A 27,050-nucleotide genomic window follows, 5' to 3' on the forward strand; every position below is an offset into this window, starting at 1 on the left:
TGTCTTACTATCAACACATCCCTGGGAAGAAACAAACTTCTGCTGCACTATCTCCTCTTTCAAAGAGATCCTGCATTAACTTCCAGAAAATCAGCAATAAACTTTCTCAATCTCTATGCAAAGGTGTCAGTTCTTTGTAATCATCTACCTCACCCTCCAAACAAAAGCTCTGTTGCTACTGTCAGACCTGACCTTTCGCAAAACTTGCTGTATGAATCCTGTCAGACTGAAGCAGCTGCAGAAGCTCATCCTGTCACCCAGCCTGCCTGTCCTATTGGTTGCTCTTCCCTTCCACTGTAGAGATTCATAACATTTAACTACAAATAAAAGAAGCAAATGTCTCCATTTTGGCTGGCATTGGAAGAACAAAGGAAAATTATGACAAACTAACGAGAAAAACAAGAAGAATTGAGGAGACATGCTTCATCTGAAGATGGGAGAACATATAGTGAAAACAGAAAGCATTCAAGTGTATGAAATACTGGAATATAAAGATATTAATGGCCTGAAAATTTTCATGGAGATAGAATATATGATCATCTAGCCTTACAAAAGTTTCTTTAAAAAAAAAGAGGGCGTTTGAAAGATAATCAGTGTGATTCTATGTTTGGGACTCACAACCTTACTGAATAATGCTCTGCATAATTGTTTTTCTCCTGTGCAAATATTTACATTGTATTAGTGGAAGAGAAACCCATACTCTTCCATCCCTGGATTAAAGCATCACGACCAAGTTACACAAGAAGTCATGGCTAACTGGAAACAGCTGCTAAGCCACTTGCATCTCTGTTGTTTTGTAATACCCACTAGTAACTCAGAAGGATCGTATCTTACATCTGCTTCTCTTCACTTCTACATCAAAGTCTTAATAGATAGCTTGTAAGAGAAGTGTTCATTGAAGCTAAGTCTTGAAGAGAGGCACAGAAAGTCATGATGCAGCTGCTGCAGATGTTCCTCTGTATGTTTACTAATAGCTGCCTGCTGAGTTTTAACATATTTGGGGCCAGGATTTCCAGATGTCTCCTCCAAAATTAATACAATCAACCAGGAAGTTTACAGAAGTAAGATGATCTAAAATTTTCTCTTTTCTCACAGTTCTATGTCTGATTTCTGCAGAGGAACAGCACACCACAAAACAGATTTTCTGGCCTAAAATAAACATACACAACAGCAGCATACCAAATGAAAGTGCTGCAGAAGATCCCAGATCATAAATCACCACTTTTCATGTACCAGAGACAGTCCTTGATGTTCAGCAGCACTGGTCAAGCCACTGCATTGCCTCCTCCTAGTGCTGTTCATATGTTATCAGCACACCAAAATGGGAGTTAAGGGCTTGACCTGACATTAATGTCCATCACCTTTGAGGCCACATTATCCATAAAGTCTGACAGTATAAGTGAAATACAGACTCAACAAACTAAAATCTAATGAAAATTCACACCAGCATAAACTTGAACAACATTTTTTTGTCCATCCTATTCTACATGGCACTCAAGCAAACTTGTCTAGTTTGTTTTCCAAAAAAGTTATTTAAAAAAAAAAAAAAAAAAGATATGATTCACACTCCCAAACTTTCAAGACATGTTTTGTTATAAAATGAAACCCTGCCAAGTCTCTTTATCAAATTTATCAAATACTTTCCCACTCCTATTGAAGAATTAATGTGCAGCCACTCTTTCTTAAAAAAAAAAAAGAAATAATTAAAATAAAACAAAACAAAACAGACTGTACTGAGGAATCCAGCTTCAGTGTACAGTGCATCTTATTCAAGGACTCAAACCATTTCCAGACAGCAACCCACAACAGCCTCTGATTATGATACAACAGGCATTTATATTACAGTGAATTTTTTTGCAAAGATGTATACACACAAAACAGGTGTGTGTATTTACAGACTTTCTTAGCTCCTGCCAGAAATTTTCCTTTAAACAAAGAACTACTGCTTTTCCTAATGGAATGAACATTTCGAAATCCCTGAAAATCTAGCTGCAATTAGACAATATAAATCAGACCACAGTAATGAAACACACAGATGACCCAGTTTTCTAACCAACATAGCAAGAAGGTTTTTTCAAAGTATTTCTAGTGATTTTCAGCATTAGTATGCAATGTGTTTTTGTCTGTTATACAGCTATTGTTCCTTCCTGGAATTTTTCTTTTTATTTTGCATTGGGGAAAAAAAAGACGCCCCCAAACCAAAACCCAACACAAAAGCATTTAAAACAAAGCAAGACAATCAAAGAAACACTTATGAACTACAGCTAGAAGACACAGTCTATATGGAGAAATCATTAGAACTTTCCTCCATCATAAGAGATAATTACATCAAACACAGAAAAGACTTTCAAAATCTTTACCTAATATGAGTGAACAAGGACACAACTCAGGAGTACTGCATGAAATGTGTCCAGCTTTGTTTGCTGTTTCAGAGCAAACTAATCTGTCTACTTTGTGCCAACAACTCCATTCTTGTCAAAGGCTGTAATACAGACCTATGAAAAATACTGACTTCATAAAGTTTCAGGTTTTAAGAAAGTTCACAGAAAATTCTTCATCAGCTTGTTATCAGGCAGCATCAGCTGGTAAATGGCAAGTTGAAACAACTGCAAAGTACTCTGAAGAACACTAAGTTAGAAAGAGATTTGATAAAGGCACATTTCAAAACAGTCTTGGCCCAATATCCTTTTCCAAACAAGCATGGTGTACTTGTTATAGACCAACATTCAAACTGTTGCTATATGAGCTTATCCATCAGCCTCCCATCTGCTCTGCACTTCTCTATCTTCTTTCCCTTTCTGAACTAAACTAATTTTGAAAATGTGAGGGGGAGGGCAGTAAGACTTTGAACCTGAGAGCAAGAGACTCTGCAAAGAACTAGTATTTTCTTATTAACCCTTGGATAAGAAAAACCAACCAACTCATCACCCACTTTCAGGAAGAACATCTTATAACTTCTAGATCAAACCTCACTGTCCCCACCTCAGTTGTACATCACCACAACCAAAATGGCTGCTACCACTAAAGGTACAGCAGCAACCTCTTTTTAGATAAAGAATTACAAATTGCCTCTCAAACCTAAAATTATTGTTTGAATACTAATTATTTTTTATAACATGTAAATGTCAGCTTAGAACAACAAAGAACTGTATGAAGCAACTCTTCATTTCAAAGGCGGCAGCTATGGGTAAACAAAATACTGTGCTAGAATATTGCAGTGACAGAAGCTACATAATTTATAGTTTCTACAACACTGTAAACTCTGGAGTATATTCCTACAATGGCTGAAAAGAAGCAGAAGTTAAGCAGTATGGAATCCTTTTCTCTGAATATAGCTGTAGGAAAGCTTTCCACTCAGCAAAAAAAGGACTGGAATCTGCCCTTGATTCACTAATATTCAATATAATGTATACAACTTAACAAATGTCTGTATGATTTAGCATCTCGGGTTTTTCTTCTTTCCTCCTGCAAAATTATAGCTTGCCTTAGCATTTTCTACTTTATAAAGGACAAGTCACCTACCAAGAACTGCTCTGTACCAAAAGCTGATCTCTGCCTTGAAACAAAGGGGCACAGTTCAATTTACCTCTCAAAAAGAGAAAGCAGGTCATTTTGTTCAGCTATAAATAACACATATAACTACAGTAGTAAGTAACACTAATGTTAACATTTAAGAACTAAAGGTAGAAATAATGATCTGGGACAATGCCTCTTATTTTATGAAAACTATAAAGCCAATAAGTTAATCAGTATAACTGCTGTCAACCCCTATTGTATTAGCCATCGTGCACAAGTCAGCAAAATGTTTTAGGAACTGGAAAACTCTGTCTAGATCTTTATCAGGAACTGATCAGAATAATAAGATCACAAAGACTTGTACATCCATTTAATTAAAATAGTATGTTCCTTACTGCAGCGTGTACTTCATCACACTTCAGCAAACCAACTCCATTCCATCACAGTTTAAATAACTTTTCCATGGCAAAATCATCTATTCTGTTATAATAAATTCAGATCAAATGATAAATGTTTTACTCAACAGACTTTGCTCTAAACTGTGTCATAGAAATATCAGACTGGTAAGGCTTTGAGAGACAGTATTCACTATGACTAGATTTTTTTCTTGATCCTCAAATCAAAGAATTTAAACAAATTAAGTGGTGATTTGCACATTAATATTTATAAATTTTAATAAATTGTATAAATTAAATTAATAAATAATAATTAATAAATTATTATTTATAAATGAAGAAGTAGGAGAATATGAGCCATTCACAAAAGATTCAACAGGTTTTTCCATCTTAATACACTCATGTTCCAAAGATGAACACTGCTTTTGTTCCAAAACTAATTAGGGTAATAACAAAAGGTCTAATGTTTTATCTGCTGTTCTCTATCTCTTGTTCTCCTCAAAGACTTCTGAAACATCCGTGGCTATTTTTCTGCAACATTTCTCTCTGAGCCTCTTTTAACCCTGTGATTTACAGACTCCAGAAGCAATAAAAAAAGCCTCAAATATAATGAGATGGAAGAAATAAAGCTGCTTAATAGTGTTCTAGGAAAGACCTTTTGCAGGATTTTCAAATAACATGCCAGATTCTGTGAAGCTCTAGAAGACTGTTTTAGCATGAGGTGTGTTTCAACATATACTCCACTGTTAAAGGTGTAGCAGCTGAGTTTTACACCTGTCTTCAGAGAACACTGGGCAGATGTGCACCCCTGTTACTGCAGATACAGAGATACCCTTCCCTGTTCAAATGTAACTGCATGCACACAAACAGCACATGAATAGCTCTTGAAAAAGTCACAGCTGTTTCTCACTTCAAGGATTAAATCCAGGTGGATCATGTAACAACTCTTCCAGTTGTGCTGATTATTCCAAGTTTGAACATCGCCAACATTTTAAAAATGTCTAAAAAATTGGGTGGATTAGGCCACCCTGGTTGGAAAATCTGACAAAATACGTAACTTCATATAATTCTCACTGATTTAGGCATGCTGCAAATTGCTGGACCTATACAATAGACACTGCATCATTGCACTCTTTGCCAGTCAGGAAATGGGACTAACATATACAAACAGCTGAGAATATGGAACTGATCTACAGATTAAACTCAAATGGAAAATGGTCTCATTTTCTCTTCACCCAAGAGTCTGCTATTCTGACTCCTGTTTCTGTTGGATAAGATTGTAAATATTCATAGGAATATCAGAAGTCCAGCTTTATGGACGTATTTTGGAAAGTGATTCTGTTATTAAATACATTATGTTTTATAATACACTAGCTTCCAATGAATCAAACTGTAAAGTTCTGTGTCACATTATTTAATATATTATGTTCTGCGAATATGAAGTCAAACTTATATAGTCCCTTTGTGAAGCATGGGTATAATTACTTAAATCAATACTTATTATTTCATCAACTGGCACGGAAAATAAAGTTCCATCCTCAAAACACCACTGAACAGTTCCCAGTGTTATTAATTTCCTTTTTATTAGCATGGATAATACCACAAAAATATGCTGCTAGCTGAACCTACAAGCATGATCCTGTAAAGAAATGTGCAACTATAGCCGATACCTATCAAAACCAAATGAGCTCAAATGATTTCCAGCTCTTGTGATTTTATCATGAGTCATATCTAGTGTTTTCCTTGAGTCACACATTTAGGAGCCTCAACCATGGTGCCCATAATTACATTTTACAATTTCATTACTGTGGTGAGACAGAGAGGAATCCGTCAGTTTACATATATGCATCAAGACACTAAGCATGAAGGCGATACCCTTGGTCACATGCCAGACTATTTTGTATCAAATTTTGGTGAAACGAAAACCAAGACATAGTTACAGAAATGCTTTTCATCTGCTAATGGTAATTTCTGACTGAATGTGCAACAAGATCCACATACATGAATTTCAATGTGTCCTCTTTGCTGTAAAAAAAAAAAAAAAAAATTCAAATGAAAGAACTCCCATTTTTTTCCTCACAGAGAAAAGCAAGTATTTATTTATTGGACAGTTTTTGATAACAATGGTATGCCATTCCACCCAAATATAAGATGGAACAAGACAAAAAACTGCAGGGACATAGACGAAGTTAAATCATATGGCTGGGTTATTTTTTCTTCAATCAACCAAATAAAATTAATACTAGTAAGTAAACAACACTGACTGGGCCTTAGTTGTTAAAAGCTCTTATTCTGTTCTATGATTTCAAAACCATTCAAATACCATAATATGTACTATTCAAGGTGCAAGTGGGCATGTAAGAATCAACACTTTACAATCAGAAGGTGAGAGAGAAAACATACAAATGAAGACATATATTTTAAAATTCAGCTCTTCTGAATACCCTTGAAACTCATACTAAATTTTTGAAAAGCCATAAGCAAATTGCCTTTTGATACCTGCATACACATCAGTAAATCTGAACCATTGTTGAGAGCAGATCTTGCTATTGCAGCACTGACCAAAACAATCTAAGTCACTGTAGGAACAAGAAAAAAAGTCTCCTGACCTCATTTCCAACATGGAAAGTACTAAAACTTTCTCTCAGGTTGCACCCAGCAGGAAGCAATTCTGAATCAGCAATGGATTAAGTAGATGTACTAATAGATCTCTGCCACATCAAATTGTTATGGTATTTAATATTTTAACTAACTTGCCATTTAATATGGAAAACCAAAAACATCTCAAAATAAACCCTCTCCACAAGACACATACAAGCCAGCATGAATGTAGGGGCTCAACAGAGCTTAATGCAGTATGGGAAATTTGCAACAAAACCAAGGAAGAGCTTCTAGAATATGCTGTCATTTGCTAAAATAAGTAAGAATTTGTTCTGGCTGCTATTCTTACAAACATCCCCATCTGGCCTCAGCAAACAAGAGAAAAGTGATGCAAGTTTCATGGCACCCATAGCCTCAAACCCAGACACTCATCACCTAGGTGTTAGCAAGCCCTTACACAAGGCTTCTCAAATTACTGCTTCCCACCAAGACCTGAAACTGGCTCCCTTTAACATCTGTTAATCTAATTGGTTCCTATGAGCCGGTAACAATTAAGCCTGTTGTTGCAAAGAGCAACAGGGAAAGGGGATTTTATATATCCACAGCTGGGCTGTTAGCAGAACAAATGGACTGCATCTTACTCAAGGGCCCTCCCAAAATTCAGTTACTGAACTGTGAGAACAAGAACAAGCCTCAGATGAAGCTGATGGCCCCAGCAAGTGGGCTGATCTCAACATACTGATCAGCTGCTCTGTCACAACCAGTCACAAAGGGGGACAAAGGCTGCCCCATTTCTCTAGTCATCAAACGCAACAAAGTTAGTGAAACGGATGACTAGCCATGGCAAAGATGAAGAACTCATTCAAAGAACAAACAATTCTTGCATGATCTATTATGAGGCTGACAATTTTTGGTTAGCCTGTAATAAGAAGGAAAAAAAATGGAATCAAAGTCCTTGTTTAGATTCAAAATATTTTTTCAAAAGGGAAGTAAGGCAACAACTAAAGAAACTGAGCTCTACTTATGCAAAACACTTATCACCCTTGAAAGGAATTTTCATGCATCTAAGCAATGTGAATAAAGGCTTGCAGAGCAGAAGCTGTAATACACTCGGTATCATTAGCCTACAGAAGAAAAGGAATAAAAACTTTGTCATAAATTTTGCAGATGTCTAAGCACAAATATCTTACACTCTGAGAAAGCAAGTGAGCCCTGTGGTTTTCTTGCAGTGCACCAGATTAATTAAGCTTATTTCTTGTCCTTTCTACAGTCTAGTTTTAAAATGACTGAACAAAACCCTTCTCAAAAGTGCCCTGTGCTCTCTGCTATACTTTAGACCCTAGTATAAAACCCAAAGCAGCTGGGCACAATGCTGAATTGAGGTGACATCACCACAACCTTTAGGAGTTGCTCAGAAGCTCCTGAAACAGCCTAACACTTCATGCCCCTCACATTCGGACACCTGAAATTTTACTGGCTCCCATCTTAGGGTGTGGGAAGAACTGTTATTTACTTTGTGGGAGACAGAGAATTAAGCTTTCGGCCTTTGTTTCTTTGCTCTCTAGCCACTAGCTTTTATTTTTTTAACTCTTTTGCTTCAAAATAATCTCTTTCTTATCTGTTAGTCATCAACCTTTGTGAGAGTTGACTCCACAAAGACAACTTTTAAAAACAGGAAATGCTTTTAACAGAGAAGTTGAGACTTGGTACTCAGAAGTGAATGCAGAAACTTTTCACTTTTCCAGAGTATTACTGAAGAAGATCTATGTAAAGCCCTTACAGCCCCCTTCCCCTTTCTGGATGTTTCCTTAGACCGTCACAACTACAGACAACTACTACATTCCATAGCCTCAGCCAAGAAACAATTTCTTTTCTCTGATGATTGCAATACACTTCAAACATATAATAATTTAGTAATTTTGAACTGAACTCAGACAACATTAGAAGGTTGTTCATGGTATGTAGAGATATTTGATGCTTTAACAGGTAAAATTATTAAAAGTGTGCCAACATAACCAGATTACATCTAAGAATACTCAAATACCTGGAAACACACAAACCTTCTACAGGCTTTCTGTAGGTTTAATGTTTTGAGCTGTGCCTGCAGACTCATTTGGAAAAAAGGAATGTAGCAGTCTTTCAGACTGTCACAAAACAAGCTCAAAAGTACAGTTCTGCACAGCTAATCCTAATTCCTATTTTACTGCTGCTAGTTGAGCACCATCCTAAAATGGGAGTGATGTATTTTTGAAATAGTTTGCAGAAATGTACCAAAATTAGTGTGCTACTACTCTTCATTAGTTTCCTTTAATAAGAAGGAGCTATACACAAAGATTGGTGATTAAAAGAAGTAAAAATAAATGGGATAAAGACTTCCCAAGTGAAAGCAGTGGCATCTGGTCCATTTTCTTTTGATTCACTTATATTATTTCACTTGCAGACAAAGCCATCCCTAATGAGCATCCCTTCTACATTACATAGCCTTAGTATGCTAGTAGTAACTCTGAGTTAGAGTCCCTCCAGCTGTCAGAAAAACAATCATTAAAAAAAAAATATAGTAACAAATAAAAAGAACTGGATAACCACCCATGAGAATGGCAGGGAGGCAGACCTAGAAAATGCTTTAATTGCACTAAATACAACGTTGTCTTTAACTATGCCCATGCAAGAGTATTTTATTATCATACTTCTAATGGATTTGACAGTTTCAGGAAGAAATATGAATAATAGTAGCCCATTTCAAGAGAGAAATATGCTCAACGCAATCTGGAAAACTAGCTGGATTTCAAGGGATGTTTTCAACCTCCCTAGTATAGAATTTCTTTCTGTTCTCAGATTCAGCTTTTCCAATACATGAAAAAAAATTAAAATTCTGCAGGGAAAGATTTTTTCCTTCATTTAATAAAATCCATAAATCTTTAGAGATTATAAATTTTTTCACTGTCTACTGCATTAGACTTTACCCCTAAAAGAATCTTTATGAAAATATTTATCTTCCTGCATGATTTCTGTAAGAAGTGGATTAAAAAAACATCTGGTTAAGGACAATGGCAACCTTCTACAAGTAGACAAAACTATTTTGCTTTAGAGAAAAAAACAGATTAAAAGAGACATAAAAAGTGCAGAATCAAAGAAAGTAATCAGCCTACATTTGGTACAGCAATTTTTTTCAATTACAGCAGTATAGAATTTTATCAGGCTTTTAAACTATCTTTCACCAGAATAACAATATTTAGAAACAATAAAATACTTATTTTAAATGCATATTTCATGGACATCTGGAAGTATTCTAGGAGGCATATATAGCATAAGATTGACCCACCTTTGGGTCAGGTATGTTACCCCTCCCGTCCACTCCTCTCACCCATTCCATGGCACCGAAAGCTGGTAATATTCTCTCACTGTTGTACAGTCCTTGTCTCAAGTCCTTCTGCACTACCTACCAGGTGACCACTGCTCTGAGGGAAGCACTGCCCCTACGCAGAACTGCAGCAACATGATCAGACCACAGCACTCAGCCACCAAGGATACCTTACTACAAATATTAGTAGATGACCTTGATGAAGTCACATCTCTGCTATTATTTCATGCTGATTTAAAAATCAGTGAAGGAATTCTGCTGGCTCCTGGTATTCGCAACAAGTGCAGCCAGCAACCTTTGCTCATCAGGCTGGCCTCAGTTTGTAACTATCACTGAATGCTTCTTCCTGCCTCTATAAATTATTGGGAAAACATATTGTATTCTTACATTTCAATTTCACAATTTTAGATGCATAAATTTGAACACCCATCAACAGATTATTTTCCAGCTTGCTTAGAGGCTGTAATATCTTCCTCCATTTAATAATTTTGGGAAATAATCTAACAGCTCCAATAGTTTAAGCTAAAAAGGGCCAGAAGGATGTAAGAGAATTCCGTTATGGGGCATTGAAGAAAAATGGTAGGATAGCCTCAAGAAATGCAAAAAGAATTCTTTATTTCAAGCAGCTCAGTTCTAGTTGGTAATAAAGTATTTGGCTCCACCACTGAGCTCTGTGCACTTACCTTCTTCATAAAATCTAGTCAGCCAGGGTTGAAAACAGGTTTCAATGAAAATGGTGAGCTCTGACACAATGTATATAGGTTTCTCCTTTCACTCCTTTCACAAAATATAAAAGATATATTTTAAGAATATATCTTTTCCCAGATGTTATGACGGCCCTGTTTTTTAAAAAAAATATTTGCATGCACAACGGTAACCCATCTGCTTATCTTCAGACACACGTGGAGCATGCAACTCACAAATCCAGCACTTTGGAAACAAGTCAGTATGCTGCAGTACGTGGTAGAAGAACAGAGGGTGGGGGAGGGAGGGAAGAAAGGTAAAATGTAGTCTATTTAGCACATCTGAAAATGAGCTCAAGCTCTTTCTAGTTCCAGCAGCTGCCTATAATGGAAAAAATGAAGACTAGCCGTTGCCAAAGAAGTGGGCAGTAAGAAATAACAGATGTGAAATCTCAGCAACATCATTGGCTAGGTCAGTTTCACAGACGGCTTGAGAGCCAGGGTCCCTGTTGGGCTGCAGCATTCTCAGAGGCACACTTGCTTTTTTTGCTGTTGAACTGCTGTTCCTCCTGCTTAGCTGAATTCACTCAGCAACCTCACCCATGAATGCAACTGACAGGAAACATTCATGTCCTCACAAGCGTGTGTAAAGGCTCCTCAATTCAAGTTAGTCACTACATTTTCCAAAATCATATTAATATTTCATGTCTCTCTTCCTCTGTCCTGTTCACCCTTTTTTTTTGTTTCATGGAAACTTATAGTGAGTGGGGAAGAAAAGACAGGTCCTTCAACACAAGATCTTATTACATGAGGCTCACAAAGAAAGCAAGATCAAAGAAACCAATCTAACCTGTTGTATACATTTTTAAGAGAAAGGGCAGTGAGTGAAAAATGCCCTTCAAAGAATCAACTCAAATTACAAAAGTAATTCTCAAGGACAAATCAAATTTCTTGTCAGAGTCTAAAGAGGAAATTATGAATATATGGTCTATAGAAACTATCACATCAAGAGCAGCTCCTGTCACCTGATTTTCGGGGTTAAGTGAACTTCAGATTAAATAAAAATTAAATAAAAGGTTAAATCTAGGCATCAGAAATATGCCCTGAAATTTTAAACTGGATAACAAAGATAACTGTTACTTTAAGAAAAGAACAATTACAAAGTTGTATTAGAAAAAAATACACCCAGTGAAGAATATCTAGTATCAGTAACTAACATGATCAGAACTGTAGCTGGGCTGTCACATCCATTACAAGACACTCTTGTGTTCAAAATACGGTTGTAAAATGCAGCGCTTAATAAGCCTAGGTTTCCATACTATGTCTCATCTGGTATATTTATTACCTGTTGCTGAAAGAAACAGTATCACTCTCCCCACCTACTTCCAGCTGCTTATTGTGTCTTAGTCCCTTTTGTTGCATCTAGTAATTTCTCATCCACAGGACAAGCCAGGCCAGCAGAGTTTCCTGATTTAGTTTTCCTTCCCAGGCAGTTAGTGGGTTTTTTTTTTTGATTCAGCTGCTTACCTTGAACTCACCTTGGGACTGGGGGCTGATGCAAGAGAGGGAAAGAATAGGCTGAAGTATCCCGTTTGGCATCAGCCTGCAGTTGAATCAGTACAAGACCAAATGCAATATTAAACCATGCTCTGGAAAGTATTACTAGCTTTCTTTTCACAGAATAAATATTCAAGTGTCGTCAGGATTCCACATAACACAGTGAGTTTCTGAGAGCTAATGAGAAACTCTGCAAGGAAAAATTGCAATACTATAGCAAAGAGGGCACCAAAGCATAGTGACACAAACTGAGGCTCAATATGTGCAAAAAGACCCTGCAACCTAAGTTGACAAGAGGAGTAAGAAAATCAGTACCTTTTATTAGCAGATTAATAACAGAGGCAGAAGTCAAATGCAGCAGTTGGGACAGGCAGCTCTATGTATTACATCACACTTCTTCCTGTGGCAGCAATTCCTATTAACTCACTATTTGTGGTATGGCATCTCCATGACAAGAACCGCACTAGCTTCCAGAAATAATAACACCAAAATGAACCATTGTATTTGCTACTCCATAAGCAAATTATCAGGTCAGTGTGGTTTACACCATCTAAAAGTTCCCAGTGCCTTCTGAAGGAAAGAACTTGAAACCATAATATTTTCCTGACTCAGTAACATGTCCTTTCTCCCCTCTAATGACAGACAAAAGGAAAGAAAATTGAAAAAAATAAATAATCCACCCTTATTTTTGTTTTTATTAAATAGTATTGAGGTGCAATTTGGAATTAGTACTTTTAGATCATCCTAAAGTAAGGAATGTAAAGAAGGAGTAAACCAAGATGAACTACATGAAAAATAAAAAAGGCAAAGCATAGACACAGAAAGGAGATGATTCAAAGAAGAAAAGCAGTATAGCTTCTTATTTAACCTGGCTATAATAAATCCAAATAAATACAGAAACACTGGTCACATCTCTATTTTTTGTTTCTAAAAGTAAAAACCCACTCCGTGCTGTTATGTACATAGTACAAAACTGTAATTTTTAGAAACAGAATCATATATCCCAAACCAAACACAAATCCCCAAAATCAGTTCCCTCTCACCATCTGTATTCTGCTGCCAACTACATGGATTTAACACACAGAGACTCATTGGTCTCTTCAAATCTATCAACAAGATTTCTATTTCAGGGTTAAGATATGGCAGAATTTAATCAGAAACACAAATTATTATTCCTGAAGTCACAAAATACCATCACATGGCAAATTTCAGCACACAGATGGCAGTTAGAACATCTTGAGCAAACCACAGCTTTTCTGCCTCTGATGGTTATCACATCACAAGGAAAGACCTGAAGAAAGACACTTTGCTTGCTTTCATTCACCTTGATTTCTCCCAGTTGTTCCCAAGGCAAAAGCCCACCAAGGATCCTATCTAGGAAAGTTAGGTAAGTGTAGTACCTGAAGAGGAACAAGACTAGCTAGTTGAAACATTTATTTTCATGTACCACAAAAGAATATATGTCACATCAGCTGGCAGGTTCCAGAGTAGCTGCGATGACAGAACATCATGGTCCAAGAACTGCAGCTTTGTATCATCCTCTGTCAAAAATACCAGCAAGTGGCTGGTGAAACTTCAGCTCTTAAAAGACAGGATCAAACATTCACATATTCAATGATCTTACTATCACCCATTAGAGTTTTGAGGCTAACACTCCCCAAGCACATTAACACCTGCACAGATGTCCAGCACCAGCATCTAGCACAGCATTTATTTTTGCTGACTCATCTCACTGGAGTGTGGATTACCAGAAACTGTGATGTGAGGTCCTGGAAGGATCTTAGCACCCCTGCACTAAGCAATCACTTCTTGGCTAATATTATATGGAAAAAAAAAATAACTGGTGCTCTCTTGCCTAATACAATTTCAGAGTCTATCCATCATGTTTATTAGAAAAGGCATTATAAGCTTCTATCCTACTTATATTGCAACAAAAGGAGCACACACAAGTGAGAATCTACGTGAATGCTCGAAAGAGTAAGCGAAATAGAAGATTTTATTAAGAGACTAGCAGAAGGTAATTTGATACTTTAAAGTTTTATCCTTGTTATTTATTGATTGCTTCCAGTTACAATATTATTGTTTTGCTACAGCTGAAAATTTTTATGCAAGTAAGTATTTAACTATTTTTAAATGTTTCCCCAAGACAAATTACACAATGAAGTTAAATAAAATGCAGACGACTCGACTTTGCTGTGCTCTAGAGAGAGACAGTATTATTTACATATTTTGTTATGGAGGAAAACTTATAATTTCAATTTTCTTTTTAACATATTACAGAGCTAATCTTACCAGCTGTCCAATTTTTTCATCACCACTACATTTAACCCTGTACACTGGTTTCCCACCTGATGCTACTAACAATCACTCAAGATGTTTTTTAAGTTTGGTTATTAATGCACATGCTAGTGTTGCTGTTCTGTTTTTAAGTGTCACAGGACTCTCTCCATAGCTGGTCTGAGGCACATTATTATAAAGTAAGTTATATTCTACCCCAAATGCAATTCTAATTTAATAAGAGTCTAATTTAATAAGAGTCTAATTCTAATTTAATAAGAGTCTCCTTAATTCTTAAGTATCATGTTCTAAAACAGCATCAAACTTGAAAAAAAGAATACCTGTATTTTTTGTTGAATAAAGCTATATGAACTGTTGATAACGCTTTCTTTCTGTCTGTGCACGGATGATAACATGGATACAGCACATTAACATGGATACAGTTTAGTCCTGATAATTGAGGGGCAGTGCAGGATGGGAGCCAGAGAGAGGGCCAGATTAAAATGTAGGCAAAAAAGAATTATCTGGAACTGACTAAAAAACTTTAAATTCACTTATCTACTTTTTCTAGTAAAATACTAGCAGAAATAGAGAGGACATAATAAACACAATAAATAAATAATAAATATAGACCTACATGAATGCAAATATTCTAAACAGATAGATTCCTTCAAAGTTGTAACTAAATGCTAATTTTTGAAATGAAGAACAAACATACTCTTCAGAGCCCATTAAAGCAAAAACTAATAAAAAAGCAAGGCAAAGGTTTCTCACTGGTCACCAAAGTCAACAGCACATGGAACAAAATACACGGGTTCTAAACCTTAGCTGCCAACTGCACTGAAATCAACAAAATCCCTTAAATATTAAATATTTCACGTAAATTGGCTCTGCCATGGAAACCAGAGAATCAGAAACATTACTTTATTCCAAATAACTATCTCTTGGCAATAAAATGCAGTTGCTTTTTGGAAGTATCATTTTACTCTTCTTCCATTGGCCTCTTTTCCCAGGCAGACAGTGACAGGACAAGCGGAAATGGCTTCAAACTGCACCAAGGGAAGGGTCAGGTTGGACATCAGGAAGGATTTTTTCACTTAAAAGATGGTTAAGCATTGGAACAGGTTCCACAGGGACATGGTAGTGTCACTATCCCTGGAAGTGTTCAAGAAACAACTGGATGTGTCACTTCATGTCCTTAGCTGATATGGTGGCATCTGGTCAAGGGATGCACGCAATGATCTTGGAGGTATTTTCCAATCTTAATGATTCTATGATTCTCTTCTATTCTACGATTACAAAGTACAAGTAACACTGGTTTTATCTGCGCATTTATAAGGCTCTCTTTGACAGCCTACACCTACAGACAGGGAAGTGCAGGTAATATATTTATAAAAATATTACAAAACTCACTTTTTAAAGTATTTGAAACTTTTAAAGTTCTTACTTGGATCCTTCTTGCACTATTCTTTAGTCAAAATGATAAGTATTTGGCACACACAATGCAAAGAATCAGCAATAAGCATAGGGGATCAGGAGAATAATTTAACTTTGCAAAGGATACCACAGCTTGCACAGAGGGAGTTAAAAACAACAAAGTTTGCAGTTTCAAGAAATAAAATATTCAGTTTTAAGTAATTTATTAACTTACTTCAGGTTTCTAGAATGATATTCTATAATGATGTATTCTAGAATAATATATCATTTTATAATTGCTAAATGTAAAAAATTGCATTATTCTGAAAAGCCAATTCGGGCATCATTATTTTAATACAATGGGTCAAGTTACCACTTCAATAAGAACAGGTTGAACTGCTACTTGAAAGTTTTTTCAAAGTCAGGGTGCTATGAGGAGTGGATTGTCTTATCAAGAGCAGCCAATGAGACTACCTCCTCCTCTCCTTCTTAAAATCTCAGCTTTAAAAAGTTGTCTGAATGCTCTGAACAGGAACTTGGTGCTCAGAAGAAAATATTCAAAAGACATACACTACTGAACATCTTTAATCCTTCATACAGCAAAACTTCAGAGTCAGACAGCATGTGAAAACATAGAAAATATAATCAGAATTTCATTTACTCACCACTGTTCCAAATCCTTAGGTCTTAGTCAACCACTTCAGATGCCTGGCAATACCTAGAGAAATAAATGATGTAAAATGTAGGAAAGGTACAGAGCCAAAACTATCAAAACAATACTCATGATTAGTACTGGTGGCTGGAATGGTAAAAACATTGCTTGTAAGAGATTATATGCACAGGGGTAACATTTCACTACCAGGCCACTTCTGCTTGGCTGGAAACGCAGCATGCTAGACATGATTCCAACCATGACGGCACTAAAACCCCAGACTTCAGGAGAGTAGACTTCAGACTTTCCAGAGACCTGTTTGGTGAAGTCACTAATGGGATAAAGCCCTGGATGGGAGGAAGGCCAAGAAGACTCACTAATATTCAAGGATCACCTCCTCCAAGCTCAGGGAGGATGCATCCCAACAACAAGGAAGTCAGGCAGAAATACCAGGCCTACATGTGTGAACAAGGAGCTCGTGGACAGACATAAACCAAAGGGCAGAAGCAAAACAGGTAGCCTGAGAGGAACAGACAGCAAATGTCTGAGAAACCAGGGATAAGGCAAGGAAAGCTAAAGCCCTGATAGAATTAAACCTCACCAGAGACATCAAGGAAAACAAGAAAAGCTTCTACAGGTATGTTGGTGATAAAAGCAAGATGGGAAATGTGGTCCCTCTCTGGAAGGAAACAGGACATGTGGTTACCCAGGACATACGGAAGGTAACCCATGACTTTTTTTGCCTCGGTTTTCACTGGCAAGTGCTCTGGCTACGCTGCTTGAATTGTAGAAGGCCAAGAAGACATGGAACTACTGGAGAGGGTCCAGTGAAGGACTATGAAGATCATCATAGGATCACAGAATATCCAGAGCTGGAAGGAACCCATAAGTAGAGTCCAACTCCTAGCTCTGTGCAGGATTATCCCCAAAATCACTCCATATGCCTGAGAGCATTATTCAAACACTTCTTGAACTCTGTCAGGCTGGTGCTGTGACCACTTCTCTGGGGACCCTGTTCCAGTGCCCAACCACCCTCAGAGTGAAGAACCTTTTCCTGATATCCAGGGAATACAGCTTCATGCTGGTTTCCCAGGTCGTAGCTCATCAGAGAAAAGAGATCAACACATACCCATTTCAACTTGTAAGGAAGTTGTAAACCGCAGGGTTATGGTTAGGGGACTGGAGTATTTTTCTTCGGAGGAAAGGATGAGAGAGAAACCACCCACTGTTGGACAAGATCAGGTTTGCAACCATCCTCAGGAACTGAAGATGCACAAGTCTATGGGACCTAATGGTGCAGAAGTCCATGGCACCTGATGAAATGCATTCTGAGGAAGCAGGCCACTATCCATCACATTTGAGAAGCTGTGGCAGTCTGGTGAAGTTACCATTGATTGGAAAAGGGAAATTATAACCTCTGTTTTAAAAAAAGGGGAAGAGTAAGACTACAGGCCAACCATTCTCACCTCTGTGCCCACCAAGACAATGGAGCAGATCTTCCTGGAAACTATGCTCAGACACATGGAAAATAAGGAGGTGAGTGGTGACAGCAAACACGACTCCACAAAGGTCAAATTAGGCCTGATGAATCTGGTCTTCTATGATGGGATTACAGGGTCATAGATGAGGGAAGAGCAACTGATTTCATGTACTTGGACCTGTGCAAAACATCTGACATGGTCCTTGTCTCTAGACTGGAGAAACATGGATTTGACAGGTGGGCCACTCAATGGATAAGGAATTGGCTGGATGGTTGCAGTCAAAGAGCTGCAGCAACAGCTCATGTCCAAGAGGAGACCAATGCTGGTGGTGTTCCTCAGATGTTGGTTTTGAGACCACTATTGTCTAGCATCTTTGTCAGGGACATGGACAGTGGGACTGAGCACACCCTCAGCAAGTTTGGTGATGACACCAGGCTGTGTGTGGTCAAGATACTGGATGGAAGAGATGACATCCAGAGAGAACTCGACAGGTTTGAGAGGGGGGCCTGTGCAAGCCTCATCAAGCTCAACAAGGCTAAGTGTAAAGGTCTTGTACATGGGTCAGGGCAATCCCAAGTACAAATACAGTCTGGGTGGAGAGTGGATTGAGAGAAGTCCTGAGAAGAATGAACTGGACTGTTGGTGGGCTTTATAAGACCTGGCACTTGAAGCCCAGAAAGCCGATCGTATCCTGGACTGCATCCACAGCAGTGTGGCCAGGAGAAGAGGGAAGTGATATGCCCTATCTGCTCTGTTCTTGTGAAACCCTACCCACACTGCTGCATCCAGCTCTGGTGCCCCCAGCACTAGAAGTACATGGACCTGCTGAACTGAGTCCAGAAGAGGGCTGGAGCACATTTACTGTAAGCACAGGCTGAGCAAGTTGGAGTTCTTCAGACTGGAGAAGACTCTGGGGTGTTTCCTACAGGCCATCTGGTCAGGAGGAGGAAGCAAATGAGGCCTTCTACAGACAGCTGGAAGTAGCCTCAAAGTCACAGGCCCTGGTTCTTGTAGGGTGCTTTAACTACCCTGACAAGTGCTGGAGAATCATCACAGCAAAGCACAATACAGTCCAGGAGATTCCTGGAAAGCACTGATGACAAGTCCCTGTCAGAAGTGGGGGATCCCACGAGGAATGGTGTGCTGCTCAACCTCATACTAACAAGTTGGGTAGGACTTGTTGTTGGTGTGAAGGCTGGGGGCAGCCTTGGCTGCAGTGATGATGAGATTGTGAAGTTCAGTATCAGGTGAAGAGGAAGCAGGGTAGCAAGTAAGATTGTAACCATGGCCTTTTGGAATCTTACTGGAAGAATCCCATGGTAACAGGATTTGCAGGAAATAGGGGTTAGACAGTTGGTCTTCCTCCAGACTCAAGAATAATGCATCCCAATGACGAAGAAATTGGGCAAATGGGTCTAGGGACCTACACAGATAAACAAGGAACTCCTGTCATTACTCAAGAGTAAGCAGGAAATACACAGGAGTTAGAAGAAGGGTCTGGCCATTTGTAATGAATACAGTGAGGCTGTCAAAGTAAATAGAAATTACCAGGAAAGCCAAGGCCCACCTGGAATTATATCTGACCAAGGATGTCAAAGACAACAAGAAAGACTTCTTCAAATACATCATTAACAAAATAAAAATAAGAGTTATGTTGCTAAATGGAGGGAGGGACCCTAGTAACAGAGAATGAAGAGAAGCCAGAAGAACACATTTCATTGACTGTCTTCTTTGCTTCAGCCTTCACTGACAAGACCAGTCCTCAGGATTCTCTGACCCAGAAGACCAGTGTAAAGCAGTACTGGAATGAAGACTTTCCCTTGGTCAAAGAAGGTAGGGGTAGACACTATCTAGGCAAACTTGACATTCACAAGTCTGTATGTGCTGACAGAATGTATCTACAAGTGCTGAGAGAGCTGGTAGACACAACTGCAAGGTTGCTCACAATGGAAGAAAGCAAATGTCAACCTAGTGCTCAACAAGGGAAAGAATGAGGACCAGGGAACTACGAGTCAGCCTCACTTTGATCCCTGGAAAGGTGATGGAGCACCTCATTCAGAAGGCTATTCACATGGGTGATCAGGAATAGTCAGCATGGCTTCACTCAGTTAAATCCTCCTTTACCAACCTGATTACCATCGGATGGATGGGTGGATGGATGGATGGATGGATGGATGGATGGATGGATGGATGGATGAGGAGACAGCAGTGGATATTGTCTGCTTCAACTTCAGTAGATTTCCTCAGACAAACTCAGAGATGTGGGCTGGATGAGTGGACAGTGAGGTAGATTGAGAACTAGAAAAAAAACCCAGATCTGAGAGGGTCAAAATCAGTGACACAGGGCCTAGCTGGAGGCCTGTCCCTAGTGATGTCCCTCAAGGTTCAACACTGTAATGTTTAACTTGTTCATCGATGACCTGTATGATGGGGCAGATGCTTCACTGATGATACAAAGCTGGGAAGAGTGGCCAATACCCTCAGGTGCTGGACAAGCTGAGGGACCTGGGCTGGTTCAGCATCAAGAGGAGACAAATGAGAAGAGACCTCATCAATGTCTATCAGTATCTGAAGGGAGGGTATCAATACAAGGACCAGGCTCTTCTCAGAGGTGTCAGTCAATAGGACAAGAGGCAATGGGCAGACCCTGATGCACAGGAAATTCCACCTGAACATGAGGAAGAACTTCGTTACTCTGTGGCTGACTGAGCACTGGAACAGATTGCCCTGAGAGGCTGTGGAATCTCCCTCACCGATAATTTAAGAACTGCCTGGACACAATCCTATGCCATGTGCTCCAGGATGTTCCTACTTGAGTGGGGAGATCAGAACACTGACCCACACAGATCCACTGTGGTGAATACCTTCCAACATAACCTATTTGGTGATTCTGTGGCCTTCTAGCAGACTTCCAGTACCTGAAGATGGCCTAAAAGAAAGCAAGAGAGTGACTTTTTACAAGAGCATGTAGTGACAGAACAGGGGGAAGTGGCTTTAGACTGAAAGAGGGCAGGTTTAAATTAGATGTAAAGAAAAAATTCACTCTGAGGGTGGAGAAACACTGGCACAGGTTGCCCAGAGAAGCTGTGGATGCCCCAGCCATAGTTTCCAAGGCCAGGTTGGATGAGGCTTTGAGTAACCAGACCTAGTAGAGGATATCCCTGCCCACAACAGGGGGCTGGAAGCAGATAATCTTCGAGATCCCTTCCAACCCAAACCATTCTATCATTCTGTGATCTTGTGATTCTGTGAAGCAGTGACACACAAACTAAGCATGAATAAAATCACATCTTTTTCTCTTCCTCTATTTTACTAACCAAGTATACCAAGATCTAAAAATACATTTAAGATTATTTTATAATATTTTTATAATATAATTATTATATTTTTATATTTTATAATAATATTTGTGTAATATTTATAATAATAAATTCTGTGGGAATTTATAATAACACTTTAAAATCAGGTATGACTTAGGAAAAACTCCAAAAGTTCCTAAACTACTGCAATAAAAACCTGAACCACATAGCCTTGTCATCCCAAAAATGCACCTCTGAACTTCTGCCACCCTATTTCATGGAATTAAGCAAGGACAAACATACATTCCTGTACCTGAGATGGATTAATCCCTTGGAGAGATTGGGCACTGGCTACGCAGGGCACACTTCCTGAAATGGAGCTGGGGGTCTGGGCAGAAAGTGGTTTAAATATGAGCCAACAGTTAGCCCTAGCGACAAGGAAGGCCAAGAATATCCTGGGATGTGTCTACAGACTAAGATCCCACTAATAAGCTATTATTCATCTTCAGACAGCACTTTCAGGAAAACACATCTTGAACAGTTTTGTATCCCCACTACCAAAAAGCCATAAATTACGGTGATAGAAGTAAGGTTAGGTTGATTCAGCAATACTGAAATACAGAATTTCCCACAGTAACAGCAAATCCTGCATTTTTATACATTTATCAGAACAAAATATATGAAGAACTTCCCTGCCGCCCTGAAAACTCAGCTTCTGAGCTTGCTGACATAATTTTCTAAAGACTTTCCTAGGACAGTAAACATAGATATGTATACATTCTTTCTGATACATGTCTTGTGATGGGCATCTCTCACAGCCAGTGCGGTTGGGAGGGTGTTATCCTGACCATCCAATCCCTGGCCATGGTCAGAAACCTATAAATTCTGAGAATAAAAATAAAGTTCTCTCCTTCCTTCACCACACCTCAAGCTGTGTTTGTGTGATCTATTCGTCTTCAGCAGCAACACTTCCCCTTATATAAATGAACAAAGTGAGTCCAAAGGTCAGTTCACTCTTACAAAAGGAGATAATTTGGCTTTGGTGAAGATGGTTTAACACCAGGAAAGCTGGTGCAGAACTTCCAATGAAGTGTGCTTCTGAGGACAAAGGAAAATGTACTAGGAGCACTGCGAAGTCAAGCACAGCTTAAAACGGCCTCTGAATTCCTGGCATATAGAATATTCTTTCAGGAAAAAAAATAGGTAACAACACCAAAAAACACCGACTGGACCAACCAGCTGTGATTACTTCAACTTTTCTGTCTCAAAAACAGTTAGCATGGCAATGAAAATACTGCAGTGTTAGCTGAGGCAGAGACTATTTTCAAGAATGAAAAGGGCCAAATTGTTCCCCTTAAAAAGTACCAAAAAATGTAGGATCAATTTTAAGTACATGTAAACAAACCTAATTATCTATATAATCCATTAGGTGATGCTTTTAAGGAAAATTTCCTTGCTTGGAGTCTGAGCTCCCCAAAAAAGACTAGTAAAGGGTAAGACACGATCAGCCCACAGAGGAAGCTGTAGAAAAGCCTCTCTCTTAGAGAGACATCCACAGGCCAAAGGCACAGCAGTGTTCTTTGCTCAAGTCTACACAGAAACAAAAGAAACCTAAAATTTTCAAAAAAGAGGAAAGTAAGTATTACATTTTAAACCACCACATTTTAAAATATAATTGTCACCAAATTTGGGACAAAGCTAACAAGAAGAAAGTCTACATACCTTCCACTATCCCATCACCACACAGGCACTTCCCTCAAGCTGCAGAAGGCCAAATCGTCCCAAACAAATCAAAATGGGAAAAACACATGTATTCTCTCATTCTTTCTCTCAGGAGCTCTTGCAAATTTTGCAATAGCTCAGACAGATTTCTAGAACACTTGGCGAAAATATATAAAATCTGTTTATTCCTTTCTACTCAGCTAGCTGCAAGTTTGGCTGCACCAACTCCACCCTTCCAAAAAAGGTGGAAACACTACATTCTTCATTTTCATCTCCCTTCTCATTTGCAATGGATAAATGTCTTAGCAGAACTAAGGGAGAAAGAGACTCTAAAACAAGCAGAGCAATTGATTTAAAGTTCTCTTATTTACAGTCAACAGGAGAACCAAATAGACTGGACACTGCTAAAAGAACACAATGGATTTGGTAACATTCCCATGTCACATACCCTGTCTTTGTACACAGTAGGAAGTGGATATACTTAGGCTCCCCAGCAGAAATACAATAAAAAAAAAAAATACAGATATATCTGCTGTATCTGAAAACATCCTTTTCAAGTAGCTTTTTCTTCAGATATACTACTGTGTGATACTTCCATGTATTATGTAACGGCAACTACTGAAATCAAAGAAATATTTGCTTACTTCAAGAAGGTTTGTATGACCAATTATGTCACTATGAATAGAAATAATGCATTCAATGGGTTCTTTGTCTTTTGCTATCAATGCAGAACAACATTAAATTAAATGGAAAAAAAAATTAGCATTTCATAGGCGTCACTAAGGCTACCTTCAGAAATAACAGCAAAACAAGAAGGACAAAATATGTTCTTTAGGGATACCTTGATAGCAGGTTAAAAATGACCCTCACAAATAAAACTGCCCTCTAAATTAATAAGAATGCTAAACACCATAGGAAGCTAACAGCTCAAGATACAACCCATTTTTTTTAACAATTCTTCTGAGGCTCATTGTTTTCTCTTTCACACAAACCTATAAAAGAAAAAAATCCAGCTTTCCTTTTTGTACTATCTACTTAATTTGTTCTAGAAGATCATGCTACATATCTATATGTATGTTATTTAAAGCAAATTCAAAAGTCATATAGAGAACCTTAATTTACAAGCTGTTTCAAAGAGTACAGAAGAAAAAATCCTTTTTCATACTACAAAAATATTTTACTCAAATGCACCTGCCCTGAAGTTTATATTTAATAAAAGCCAGTTGTACTCCTAATACACTGATCCCTGCTCTTAATGCCAGTTTCCACACTGCACCACCTTAACCAAGAAAGCAGCACAGCATAGTTTTATATATCATTAAAATGTTTAAACCAAAACCACGTTTTTATAATCCTAGCAATTCTCGCAAAACTAAGCAGAATAAATACAGAAGCATTAAGAGACCTGCACTGCAGATGAAAGATCCTCTTAGCCTTTTACCTAATGCAGTAGCACTGAGTGGTAAATGAATCAAATTACATTTCTTATACAAGGCAGTCACTACCAACTAAAGCAAAAATTTGCAAATTTAGCTTTAGTAAAGTTATTATCTAAAATTTGTTTTGGCTTCTAAGGTTTGTTTTAGCCATCATAAATCTTTATTTGAAGTTAGTAACATAGAACATCAGCCATGAGCCTGGTCCCCCATTCTCTGAAATCAGTGGGAGCTCTTATCTTTAGCATTATCCACAATGATAAAAGGACATAAATTGTTTATTTTAAAGGCAGTGTAAAAGCACTTAGCAAGTCAACTTTAAACATGCTTCTTGAGTTGCATCTCTGAGTTACAGGGACTACAAAGCAAAATGGCAAGTCCCCCTTCCACAGCTGCACCATGAGTTACACCACAGCCAGCACTTCTGTCTTGCTCCATAGAACCCTCTACCACCTCAAGGCTGCCCAAACTTTGCAGCAGTATCTCCATTACGTACATCTACAGCCACTAAAATTATTTCTTGGCTCTGTTTTGGCCATAAAGCTGCTTTAGGTAGCCACCACAGAGAAGAACCAGACAAGAAGTGATTCAGAAAGCAGCTTCACCCTGGAGCCAGCACTGCCTAACAACCTGTTGCCTTGTGCAGATGACAAGAGGAGCGGGTCCCACAGGCAGCCCAGGGACCACTAGACACAGGCAGGCTCCAGGTCAACACCACAGCCCTGGGGGACCAGAACACATTGGCAACACAGCTCCAACATGGACTGATGGCACCAGGCTGGGCTGAAACACCCTCCTGGGCCCCCAGGTAAGAGCATGGGCAGGACCCAGAGGAAGCTGAAGCACATGAGTGCCCTGGAGCCCTGACATGTGGTTGCTAATCAAATGCTCTAACCAGTGGCATGCTCCTTTAGCAATGAGCTAGAATCAGTTGGCATGCTCAGGCTATTCTTCCTAATGTCAGCTGGCCTTAATAAGTAACAACTTTAATGAGTATTTATTAGCATTTGAATTATTGCTCCCAGATTACCACACACTGGCTTGCAAAATCCTGAATTTACAAACAAAGCTGTCTTCTGGCAGAAGTGGAAGAGAATGTCTCCAAGGGAGACAAGTCAGTTATCTTTTCCTGAAGGTCTAGAGATGGCAACTGTGGAGTTTTGTTATGTCATAAACAATGAAAAAATTCTTTTATTTAATCTGTACCACACATGCTCTTTAAAGCAACAGCTGCAGTGTTCCTTCAGTTTTCAATCCCACACCTCCTTCTCCAGCCAAAGTTACAGTCAGAGTATCATTATAGTGATGCAACTATTACAAATCAATGAAACAACCATTAGACTGCCCAAATTGCCTGATAGTAATGCTGCATTATGACTGAATTAGGAACCTGTTTGCTTGTGGTTTCATCCTGAAAAAAGAAAAAAAGAAAAACACTTAAGCACAATCCTCTCTGTCCCAGATAAAACCAGATCTGCTTTAACACTTCAACACTCCTTGCATGTGAGACAAGACATCTAACAAAGCAACCAAACACGGAACTAGGGCCCAACTTCCTAAGACACTAACAAGCTGTTAAGTGTCCTCAAAATACAAATTCAAACTTCTCTATGGTGTCAGAAAAACAAAATTGCTTACTCTATGCATATATTCTACATTGAACTAACTTTCACACATTCTCCACACATCTACACTGAAGCAGCAAAAATATACACACAAACAGTAGTTTATCAAATTATAGCCTATGACCTTCTTCTGCTGAAAAAAACCTGCTTTTTAATCCTGAAAGACTTCAGTGATTCACACAATCATTTTGCTAAGTGACAAAATCTTGATCTTATGCCATTCAACTTGATGTCAAAGCAACTTCCCTCTATCAACAATTTATCTGGACGTTATCCATTTAACATGCCTATCATGCACTCAAGACTTTAATTCAAGGCTGAAATTACTACATGTTAATTAAAAATTAAATTGTATTCAGCTCTTCTACAGCTCATGTCTTAGAACCCTTATTCAGTCTGGTAAAAAAACACAACCCAAAATCCAAAACCCAAACCCAGTGTGAGAAAAACTAAATGAAGATGAAACTCTGAATAATGTTACACATACCTTTGTTGAGCATTACAGTAAAATCATGTTATAGAAATGAAAATCCTTACTTAAGTCCTATCTGCACAGTTTCCAGCTCTGGAGAACACCCTGCACTTTCTGCAGACCTCTGAAAGTCCTGAGCCACCTCCATCCAGAATGCTTTTCCAGCTGGAGCTTCCAAACCCACAAAGAGGCACTCCTCTGATGCTGAACCAAGGAAGAGGAAACGAGCTAGCCTCTGCTTGGTAAGCATTAAAGAGCATATTTAATTTGCAGATTAAAGAATTAACTGGCCTGGGGATGGTGTGAATTAAGAGCAACTAAAAAATACATTAATTGTGTTTTTGTATACCACAGTGATGGTTTTTTATGCCTTTTAAATTTTTGTCATTTTAAGCTTTTCCTGAAGCAAATTTACTTAATCACTGCTAGAGAAACAGTCTTTTCAGAAATGTTCTGGCAATACAAACAGAAAATCTAGGTTTAGTTTTTCCTGAAGTCAGCAACATCCTCTTCAAAGACTGTCACTGTATGCATTTTGTAAGAAGTTACAAATATCC

The 27,050-nt window shown here is 38.4% G+C and overlaps 1 protein-coding gene across 6 annotated transcripts in view; it reads right to left on the minus strand.

Annotated features, from left to right (window-relative positions):
* Positions 1 to 27,050, minus strand: part of LHFPL2 (LHFPL tetraspan subfamily member 2) — a 121,057-nt gene that overhangs the window by 42,516 nt on the left and 51,491 nt on the right. For 4 of the 6 annotated variants that reach the window (XM_086868948.1, XM_086868949.1, XM_086868950.1 and 1 more), the window contains exon 2: positions 16,472 to 16,524. The exons of the other annotated variants lie outside the window; for them this stretch is intronic. The gene's annotated coding sequence lies outside the window, so the exon portion shown is untranslated. The remainder of the gene's footprint in view (positions 1 to 16,471; positions 16,525 to 27,050) is intronic. 6 annotated transcript variants of the gene reach the window in all.

The sequence above is a fragment of the Cyanistes caeruleus genome, chromosome Z (genome assembly GCF_971803275.1).
Source record: "Cyanistes caeruleus chromosome Z, bCyaCae1.hap1.1, whole genome shotgun sequence".
In the NCBI taxonomy this organism is placed as follows: domain Eukaryota; kingdom Metazoa; phylum Chordata; class Aves; order Passeriformes; family Paridae; genus Cyanistes; species Cyanistes caeruleus.